Source organism: Sminthopsis crassicaudata, chromosome 1 (assembly GCF_048593235.1).
Source record: "Sminthopsis crassicaudata isolate SCR6 chromosome 1, ASM4859323v1, whole genome shotgun sequence".
Taxonomy (NCBI): domain Eukaryota; kingdom Metazoa; phylum Chordata; class Mammalia; order Dasyuromorphia; family Dasyuridae; genus Sminthopsis; species Sminthopsis crassicaudata.
This window is the reverse complement of record NC_133617.1, coordinates 676,669,399-676,680,454: the sequence shown is the minus strand read 5'-3', so window position 1 is coordinate 676,680,454 and position 11,056 is coordinate 676,669,399. Positions and strand designations below refer to the sequence as shown.

The following is an 11,056-nucleotide window of genomic DNA, read 5'->3' as shown; positions in this document are numbered from 1 at the left end:
TCTGGAAGTCTGTAAGTTTTCAGTTATTCCAAGGTGGTATAATCTAAAGAGAGACGTGTTTACCACTCTCCTGGCTTACACTCTGGACTGTCAATTTCCACAAGTACTCTTTTCCACACAAGACCTGTGATCAGATTTCCCTACTCTTTGCAGCTGCAAGCTCTCATGCTCCTTCCAATTTATTTGCCTCCAAGGCTTGCTGCTGACTTTCCGAGTCAGCAGCCTGTTTGGGCTCTTTTCATTGCAACAGCCCTTTTCTGCTGACCTTCTAGATTATCTTGAACTGGAAAATTGTTTCCCCCTGTCCTTTTGTGGGTTCTGCTACTCCAAAATTCATTTTGAGGCATTATTTTAAAGTTGTTTGGAGGAAAATTTGGGAATTAGATGAGTCTTTACCTTTTTCTGTCATATTGGCACTGCCCCAATGAAAGAACTCTTAGTAAACATTTTATTAATTTTATTACCATAATAAAATTTGCATGACTACAATGCTGATTGTTTTGATATGATTTGGCATAAAATGTTAGGTTGATAGAAAGGAGATAGGTGAGTTGAACCAAGGTTTCTATAATTTTGGTATTTTAGAGTTAACCATTCTATTTTTTCCATTCCTCTAAATCTCTATTGAATAGGGAAGAGTGTCCAGACAACACAACTTAAGAAAGTGTAAGATACTACTAGTAGTAGACAGTACTCTATATATTGGCAGGCTGACCAGGCATTATTGAGTAGTGGGTATAGAACGGATTCAAGAAATGATAGATCATACTTACAAATGGGCTCTGACATAACCACTGGACAGGTTGATTGAAAATGGCACCACCTGATGGCCCAAATATATATTACTAACTACTTGATTGATTTAATGGCCTTTTCTTTGTGTTTAGGAATGCAGAAGTCTGCATAATTGGAATTGGAATTGCTTTTGTGGGTCTGCTGCAATTATTATATATGTAGCCTAGACCACCTACCACATATTGGCTTCTTATATGAGATATGTTGGAATATATAAATACATGCATTTATATATTACTTATGGAATATATAAATGCATGTATTTATATATGTAAAACTTTCCCTCCAATTTTTTCCTCCAGCTTTGTTTTTCTTTTTGAGGAGATCTTCCTTAGTGAGAAGGCATAATGAAGGACATATCTGACTAAATTATTTTTTAAATTTCTTTGAGTTTTAAATAGAATATGATTTAAAAGTAATTTAAATGTCTATTTGCAAGGGTTTTTTCCATGTGTTTTCTCCCTTTGTGTCCCCCTTTATACATGCTCAATTGGAATTATTTAATTCTAGTCCCAGTTGTTAATAATTTTTAAGTTCTTATTTTTTTCTCTTTTGGTTTGACCATGGGAATTCCCTTGATCATAATTAACTCACCATATTTGATAGGGTTATAGATTTATTGTACTTATAACTTATGCATTAAGTTGTGTCTTTTTTGAGAAGTTGTTCCTTATTTTATTATGGAACTGACATTGGATAAGAGAAGGATTTATAATTTCAATACTATAAGGAACTTTATGATCAGGAAACATCCTCTATCAATGCAGGTCAGCATCACATATTCTGAAATCTATAACTTCCCTAAATTACATTAGAGCAAATGTATTAAGCTGAAATGGAAACTGGGGTCACTAATTCATAGATGAAAACCTCTAATAATCCCTGTGACTGCATAGTGATATGGTTTTAAAGTTCAATGTTATCCATGTTTTATGGTATTCTTGTTTATTTTGTTAAACATTTCCCAATTCTATTTTAATCTGGTTTAGGGCACAATCAAGAGTGTTGCTGGCCATGTACAGGCTGCATATATTATACCTCTGACCTAGAACAGCAAAACTACTGTCCAATGTCAGATATCCATTATATGTCAAAGACAAGACTTGAACTACATCCTAGTCTTTCTGGATCTTGGACATCTGTCCAAGACATATGTCATGCTTGTCTTAGTGGATATTGCTTGTGTTATCTGTTAGTGTATATTATATAATTAGCATCATTTGTATCTGTATGATTCTGAATTTACAATGGTGCTACTCTGCAAATTGTTTTATAGTTTCATTTGCTACAATTTACTGCATTTGCTTCTTGCTTTGTATATTTCATGGTACTGCAGTTTAATGGAATATTATTTAATTGCTGAATATAATTTTAACTAATATTTGATAAAACAAAGCTTGAAATGTTGGGGAAGTTTTGTTATGTAAAGGTAAATTTTATATATATATATATATATATATATATATATATATATATATATATATATATATATATATATATATATATATATATATATATACATACATGCATATATATAAAATGATGTGTGTATGTATATGAGGGGATATATATGTGTGTGTGTATGTATATGGGGAGGGGCTTGTTACACATATAATAAATGTAAAAATAAGAGCATTGCATGAACATTGAAAAGAAATGAAAATAATTTTGTCTAGGATTATTTTGAGTTTTGTGCCTGTCTATATACATATGTGTATACATATATATATATGTGTGTGTGTGTGTGTGTGTGTGTGTGTGCATGATCAGAAACAGTTGATCATTCAAAATCTAATAGGATAAAGGTAATATCACCTACCTAGAAACTGATACTAGAGAACACTATTAGAGGCATCTAAGTGGTGCTAGAATAGAGAAAGAGCATGGAATCAATAAGACCTCAGTTCAAAGCCTGAGGTGCTCACTAACTGTGAAATCCTGGACACGTTTCTGGCACAAGGTCAATGCTATATAAATGCTCATTCTCCATTGTTTCCCTTTTTCTTCCTACTTTCCACTTCTGAAGAAGCAGCATTTTTTATAAATACTGAAAGCTCTTATAAGCAGGGATTTTGAGATATGGTTAAGGACTGAAATTTAAGAATACCTCAAAGGACCAAGTTGTATCAATTGTCACAGAGTATTTGCACATATGAAGGATAGTAGATTGAAAGTCTTCATTTCAAAGTATAATTATAATAGCCACTTAAAATTATTTGTGTTAAATTATGTTTGTATAGCTATAAGAAATTATAGTAAAATATAATGATTGTAAAAAATAAAAAAAAACTATTTTGGAAATATTGTATCAATTAACATGTACAATCTATTTGGTGTTAAAATAAGATAAGATGCTTCAGCCACAACTAATGCTTAAGTATAAACCTACTTCATAAATCCCACCACTTCACAAATTTCTTATTTCATATTATCTTTCCCCATATTGCATGAATCATTTCATTTCATCTCATTGCATTGCTTGAAATTCTATTAACTATAGATTGCTCATTTAGCTTCTATCTTGTACTATAAAATGCAGATATCTGAGGAAGCTTTTTAAAATCAGTGTTTCTTGTAATATTTCTTGTTTCCAAGTGATTAGCTACATTGAAGGAATTCTAATCTTAATTCCTTTATTTTGACCTTAAGTGTCCTTGCAGTAGAAATTATAAAGTATAACCTACCCCATCCCCCTCCTCCATCAGTGGAATATTACAGTAAGGATTAAGGCAATATGTATTTATGGTGGTGATGGGGAAGAACTAAAGTATAGTATAATTATAACTATAGTATAATTAGGGAATTGGGAGGATGCCAAAGACAAACTTTTGTTCTTCAATTGTGCCTGGGTACTATGCTATACCTGAAAATGTATTCTTTCTTTTGATCCTCTCCCTAAATTATATAAACTTTTGCTCATAGAACTCTAAATTCAGTTTAATACTGAATTTGTTGCTCACTGTGCTACTGGTAAACATATGTACTGGTCAGGGACCACAACTACCATCTATTATACTGTTTCTATATGGAAACATTGTTTGGTACTAGTTAATTCAAGAATATGTCTCACTGGTATATTAGGGATGGCCTACATTTCTAAAATTTCTTTAAATTTTATTTAGTTCAGTAATTTCCATTGCTTGGATCATAGTAAGCAGATAATATTGAAGAGGAATCAAAATGAAAAGACAGAGTGACCGAAGGGCCAATTTAAACATTCAGCACTGGCAGCATAACTGCTGGGCAGTAGTGAGGCACTCCTCTGGAAGTAGTTGTCTCTAAACAGGGGCTAGTGACATGATTTGGTTTGACATCTATTCCCCTGATAGAAATCCAGTTCTTCCCTTCTCTGAGATGGTTGGCAGACCAGGTCTACATAGACACCTGCTTTGCTTGTGTAGTCAAAGAACTGTCATCCCAGAGGACCCTTCTCACTCTGCCTCTTCCCCTTCTCCCCTTCCCAATGATTTCAAGGACTTGGTGACCCTGGGACATCTTTGGCATTACTCCACATACAGTTCACACAAACTCACAAGACAACCGATACTTGCAATGAATGAGCAGAAAGAAGGGCACAGTTTAATGGGAATTCCCCTTAGGGAAGTGGCTTTCCACTTCTCCCTTGGAGTGACTCAGCTGTGCAATGCTGACTGTCCTGTTGGGCACAGGTGGGTACATCTGGAAAAATTCCTCTGAAATTGAAGTGGAGAAAAATTGCCATCATATTTTTCAATCAGGTAACTGATTCTCTAAGAGATTGGATCTTGGTAAAACTTTGTACTGACACCTGACACAATATTCTACATACAGTAAGAACCTAATAAATGTTTTAATTGTATTTGACTTGACTTCCTCCCTGAATTTGATTACTTCTTAATGGAAATACCATTTGCATTCAAATTAGCTTTTAGATTTAAATTGAATTTTAACAGGGTACTGAGAGCCAGAGATTTGCATTAGTCCATGAAACCCTGGAGAGTTATATTCAGAGTTGTTCACTAACAATTTTAGCAGCTGGCACAAGGAGTGCAAAATGAGACCTTAAATGCATCTGGGAAGGCCACTTCATGGGAGAAAAGCAGGGGGTCATCAAGTCAGGTGAGCCTTTACTTGGGAGGAAATCTGTCTCACTCCATCTGTTAGCTTCTGATTTTAACTAATGAGTTTTGATAGCTAGATACAAAGTTCAATTATTTATTACTGAAGGGATGCAAGTGTCTTCAGTGTCTTCTGAAAGTTCTACCCCAGGGAAGGATCCTAGTCCTCTCCCTATTGTTAGGGTTCTGATTATGAAAGGCTCCCCGAATCTCCATTCAACTTATTATAGTTCCCATATATGGAGCTAAAGCTGTTTCTTCATGATGTTAGAAGAAAAAAATTCCTATCTAATTTATGTGGGCAAAACATATCCCCTGTAGGATTTCCATTATTTGGGATATTGAATGAGATGAATGAAAAACCTGAGGGACAGAATTTCTGGATAATTAGCTCAGCTGAAGATCAATAAATTGATGATCAATGGTTTCTCTTGGTAACCAAAATTGCCTTCAATATTTTTAGGGGAAAAAATGCCTCTGACAAGAGAAATCAATGGAATTGGTGAACAAATTAATGAGGAGGAGCTCCTCTTGCTGAGGATTTGGCTTGATCTTGAGATTCAGCCACCTCCAAAAATCTGGAGAAAAGAATCTATCTTGATCTAGACCACTCTGGTTGGTTTTCTCCTTCATGAACTGTGTTAACTTAAACGTCAATGGAGGGGTTCAAGGACATGGGCTAGAAAGCTCCTAGATTAGATCATATTTGTTGTCCATTCTTCATTCTCAAAGAGGACCCTCACAAAAAGGACATGACTTCAGGACATGTGAATGAATTAGATTTAAGTGGGAGGAAGAAGAGGATTATGTAAAGTTACCTTCCTCACTTTCTCCTCCTGAATCATCTGCATCTAGTGGAAATATATAGAACAAGATGTCTGGAAATGGGCCTGAATGTAATAGAAGACATTAACTTTTTAAGATGAGATTTTTTTAATAGAACTCAATTTGAAACACACTTTCATGAGGGCCAGAAGGCAACACACAATCAGTGATTAAGGATAAGTATTGTTGAAGTTCAAAAGGAGACTTCCAAAAAGTTGGGGTCTCAGACCCATGTCACAAGGTGTCTCAAAAGAATTTGCAGAAAATATTTGTGGCAGTTCTATTGTAATGGCAAGGAACTGGAAGCTGAGTAATGACCATCAATTAGGGAATGGCTGAATAAGTTACAAGAAATGATCAGCATGATGATTTCAGAGAAGCCTGAAGAGAATTATATACACTGATGCTAACTGGAGTGAGCAGAACCAGTAGAACATTGTATACAGCAACAGCAAGATTATACAATGATCAATTCTGATGGTCTTGGCCTCTTTCAAATTGATTCAGTGAGTTGATTCAGTCTAGTTCCAATGGGCTTGTGATAAAGAGAGTCATCTGCACCCAGAAAGAAGACTATGGGGATTAAGTATGAATCATAACATAGCATTTTCACTCCTTTTGCTGTTGTTTGCTTGCATTTTGTTTTCTGTAAAATCTGGGCTAGCTCCTTGGAGGCCTCAGAGTCAGCCAGAGTCAGAATAAGCAAAAGTCCTTGGTCTTTAGGGGGAGAAGTAAAGGAGATCTATGAAACTGCCACAAGCTCTCTACCAACCTTCCTTCTCCTCGTCCTCCTGCAAAGTGAATCTGGCTGTCTCACTCCACCCTCTAATCCTTCCTATAATTATCTGTATAAGATCCAGCCAATATGGAATAGTGAGAAGGAACATTTTTCTAAACATATGCTAATAGAGTTATTGTCCGAGCCTTACGTGCTTGGTTGTCTGATTCCAATGCACCTATTCAGAGTTTCAGCCCTTTACAATTTTCTTATTTTTTTCCCTTTTGATCTGATGTGTGTGTGTCTGTATGTGTGTGTGTGTGTGGGGGGGGTGTACAGTATGATAATTGTGGAAATGTGTATAGAAAAATTGTACATGTTTAACATATATTGGATTACTTGCCATCTAGGGGATGGGTGGGGGGAAGGGAGGGAAAAATTAGTATCACAAGGCAGGGCAAATGTTGAAAATTATGTATGCATATGTTTTAAAAATAAAAAGCTTTATTAGTCATAAAAATAAAAAAATTGAAGGGTTAAACCCATTTCCAAGTCAAGGGGCAAAGTTTATTGTCATTGTAATGCATGTTTGCTTCAGCAGCACATGTACTAAAATTGGAATAATACAGAGATTAACATGGCCTCTGCAAGAGGATAAGGTGCAAATTTGTGAAGCTGTGGTCCATTTTATTGTAATTGTAATGCCAAAAAAAAAAAAAAAAAAAAAAAAAAGATTTAGAAAAGAACCAGGAAAAAAGAAGATAAACTTATAAGACAAAGTTAAAAAAACCTAGATCTTCATGTTACTTATTTGCTAACTTAATTGATTGTTAATATAATAGAAAATAAAATAATTTTTCTTGTGAATAGAGACTAAAATGATTTTGAATGAAATATTTTGTATATGAAGCTATGACCTTATTTTGTCTTTTTTTTTTTTCTTTTTTTTTTAAGAATATATCAAGTTTAGTGGCAGCTCTTTTTGTGTAGCTAGAAACTGGAAGTTGAATGGATGCCCATCAATTGGAGAATGGTTGGGTAAATTATGGTATATGAAGGTTATGGAATACTATTGCTCTGTAAGAAATGACCAGCAGGAGGAATACAGAGAGGCTTGGAGAGACTTACATCAACGGATGCTGAGTGAAATAAATAGAACCAGAAGATCGCTGTACACTTCAATGCTGTATGAAGATATATTCTGATGGAACCCACTTCCAGTTGATCAATGATGGACAGAAATAATTACACCCAGAGAAGGAACACTGGGAAGTGAATGTAAATTGTTAGCACTACTGTCTATCTACCCAGGTTACTTATACCTTGGGAATCTAATACTTAATGTGCAACAAGAAAATGGTATTTACACACATATATTGTATCTAGGTTTTATTGTAACACATTTAAAATGTATGGGATTGCCTGTCATCGGGGGGAGGGAGTGGAGGGAGGGAGGGGATAATTTGGAAAAATGAATACAAGGGATAATATTATAAAAAAAAAATTACTCATGCATATATACTGTGAAAAAAAATTCTAAATAAAAATAAAATAAAAAAGAAGGGATCAATAATAAAAAAAAAAAAGAATATATCAAGTTTAACAAGGTAGTAACAAAATTACAGTGTGCTCTTCTAAACTTTTTTTTTTTTTTCCTGTTAGTATTTTCTTAGGAAAAGGAAATGAAATCTTCCCTAATCTCCTTGATCTGAAATGAGCCTTAGAACTCATGAAACACTTCATTTTGATTCCCCTTCCTCCTTCCCTCTTCCCACTTCCCAATGGAGTTTTCAGGAATTGGTATATGTAACTGGCAGCAAAAGGCAGGGGCCCTCCCTCTTTCCACTTAAGTATTACCTACAAATCTCATTGTAGAGGTGACTTCTGGATGCTTAGAGCCCCTGACTGGTATAATCTTTGACTATTTCAATCAAGTTGTCAAATAAGTATTATGCTTGATAACCAAGTGTACACCCATCAGACATGATAAATTCAGAGAAGATTAACCATATATGACAAGCTGGCCATTTTGTGATGGATTGTTTTTCCTACAGCAATGTAGTCAAGGATCTATTCAAAACTGCAAGCCAACCTAAACAATGGGAGCAATAAAACTTCTTACATATAGTTACTTATTCTGTTTGATTAACAATTCCTAGCTAAAAGATATCTTATCTCCTTACATGGATAAAAAGACCTCCTGGCCCCTCCCTTACCTATACCTTGCTCTCTCTATGTAGGTTATTGGCCTGTTAGCTAAGTCTCAAATTTCAGTATATAAAAACTCTGCCAGACTGTTTCTAATTGTTAGACTCCTTTAGAAACTAGTCCTCCAATTTTGGTGTAATTAAGTTTTTTGTGATTACAAGAGAATCTCCTTGAATTCTTTCAATCCAACAACAAATCATGACTCTAAAGTACTTCATTAATATATAAAGAAAACCTGTTAAAATCAGAAGTATGGAAGGAGTACTCACAATGACAAATAATTAATACATTCCTAAAGTATCTCTGTACAGTTTTCTAGATAATTTTTTCATTTCTCCTATTTGACTATAATTCCATGAGGGCAATAATGTATTTTATCCAGATTTGTATCTTTATCTTCACTTACTACAGTGAGTGTACTACATAATTAATAAACATTTTTATTGAATTAAATTGATATTCATCTCCTTTTAGAAACTGGATATATCTCCAATGTATAAGCAATCATGTTCTGCCAGAGATTCTGTAGAGTCTCTTCATTATACCTCAGGGAGATTGTCTTTGTTAAGAAAAAAACATGGCCTCTTAGTAAAAGAAACACATTTTCAAGAGAAAGAAAGAGGAAAAAAAGAAAGAGAGAAAGAAAGAAGGAGAAGGAAGAAGGAAGGAAGGAAGGAAGGAAGGAAGGAAGGAAGGAAGGAAGGAAGGAAGGAAGGAAGGAAGGAAGGAAGGAAGGAAGGAAGGAAGGAAGGAAGGAAGGAAGGAAGGAAGGAAGGAAGGAAGGAAAGAAGGAAGGAAGGAAAGAAGGAAGGAAGGAAGGAAGGAAGGAAGGAAGGAAGGAAGGAAGGAAGGAAGGAAGGAAGGAAGGAAGGAAGGAAGGAAGGAAGGAAGGAAGGAAGAAATTTAAATAGCAAGATTAGAGGAGCCAGAAATGCTTGGAAACTTTTCAGATTACTGAATCAAGAAATTATAAACAAACTGGGTACATTGTTTTTTTGGGAGGAGATAAAAGGTGGAGAAGAGAAAGAAGGTAGCATGAATACTCATAAAGCACATAGTAATGAGAAAGTGCACAGGTTTATGGGAAGGAATCTTAGAAATCATCTGGTTGAACACCCTTAGGTGAGGAAACTGAAGCTTCTAAATCCTCTGCGTGTATGTGAATTAGTGTGTATATATGTGTATGTGTGTTAGGGGATGAAGATAATTATTAATTAAAATAGCTTTCATCCAAAGCAGTAGATTACCTCTAACAGCCTCTGGAGTTCCTATTAATGGTAGCTCACAACAGTCAGGGTACTCAAGTTACCTTAAGACAAATGAAAACCCATAATCATTTTCTTAGGAGTCCATTTCCCTTTTTGCTTGGATACATAAGAAAAGAAGAATGAAGTGCATTAAAATTAGGTGTGTAAAACTGAGGCTGAGAAAGAAATTTTGAAATCAAGCACTTGCTATGTGCCAGGTGCTGTACTAAGTGCTAAAAATACAAAGACATCTCTTCCCTCAAGACACACACATTCTAATGGAAGAGAAAATATACAAACTATGTACAAATAGAATATATTTAGAGGACTCACTGAAGGTATGGTTATTTGTCCTTCATTCTTGAAGGGGACCATGATATCAGGAAAGTGATACCATGACATGCAAGTGAATTGGATTTAAGTGAGGGACAGCTGTACAATGCCACCAACTTCACTTTTTTCTCCCAGAGTCATTTGGGTCCAATGTAAGATATAGATCAGGATGACTGGAGATGGTCCTGTTTGCAAAACTAGATGTGATTTCAGAGGGACAGTACTAGCATTAACAGAAACTAGAAAATACCTCTTATAGACAATAGGATTAAAGCTGAGACTTGAAGGAAACTAAGAGACCTAGGAGAGATGGCATTCTAAATAGAGGAGCCAGCAAATAAAAAGGCAATTATTTCAGCCAGTAACCACTTGATATCCCAAAAGGGCCAATAAATTATTGAGTTTTATTGGAGAGCGTATAAGTCATCTCAAAAACTAAGGCCATTCCTGCAAGATGTCTTTGAAAGGAAAACAAAACATATATGATACTGCATGGTTGTGTCTTTCCCCCAACTTTGGCCAATACAAAACTATTGTGTAACAGAAAATTGTCTACTTTGTAAGCAAGAACCCAAAAACATAAGTTCCTTGGGAATAAAGATTCTATGTCTGTGTCTGTGTCTGTTTGTCTCTCTGTCTCTGTCTCTGTTTTTCTCTTATCTTTCTGTCTCTATCCTTATCTCTCTGTCTTTGTCTCTGTTTTTGATTCTGTCTCTCTGCCTGTCTCCCCCCTCTGCCTTTTCTCTGTATATGTTTGTGTGTATGCATTTATATATTTAGTGTTTGTAACATGTAATGTAGTACCTGATATACCTGCATGCTTAATAAATGCT

The 11,056-nt window shown here is 35.0% G+C and overlaps 1 pseudogene; it reads left to right on the top strand.

Moving 5' to 3' along the window:
* The first annotated feature begins 7,024 nt into the window (after positions 1–7,024).
* Positions 7,025–7,124, top strand: LOC141552329 (U6 spliceosomal RNA; annotated as a pseudogene).
* Positions 7,125–11,056: the final 3,932 nt, after the last annotated feature.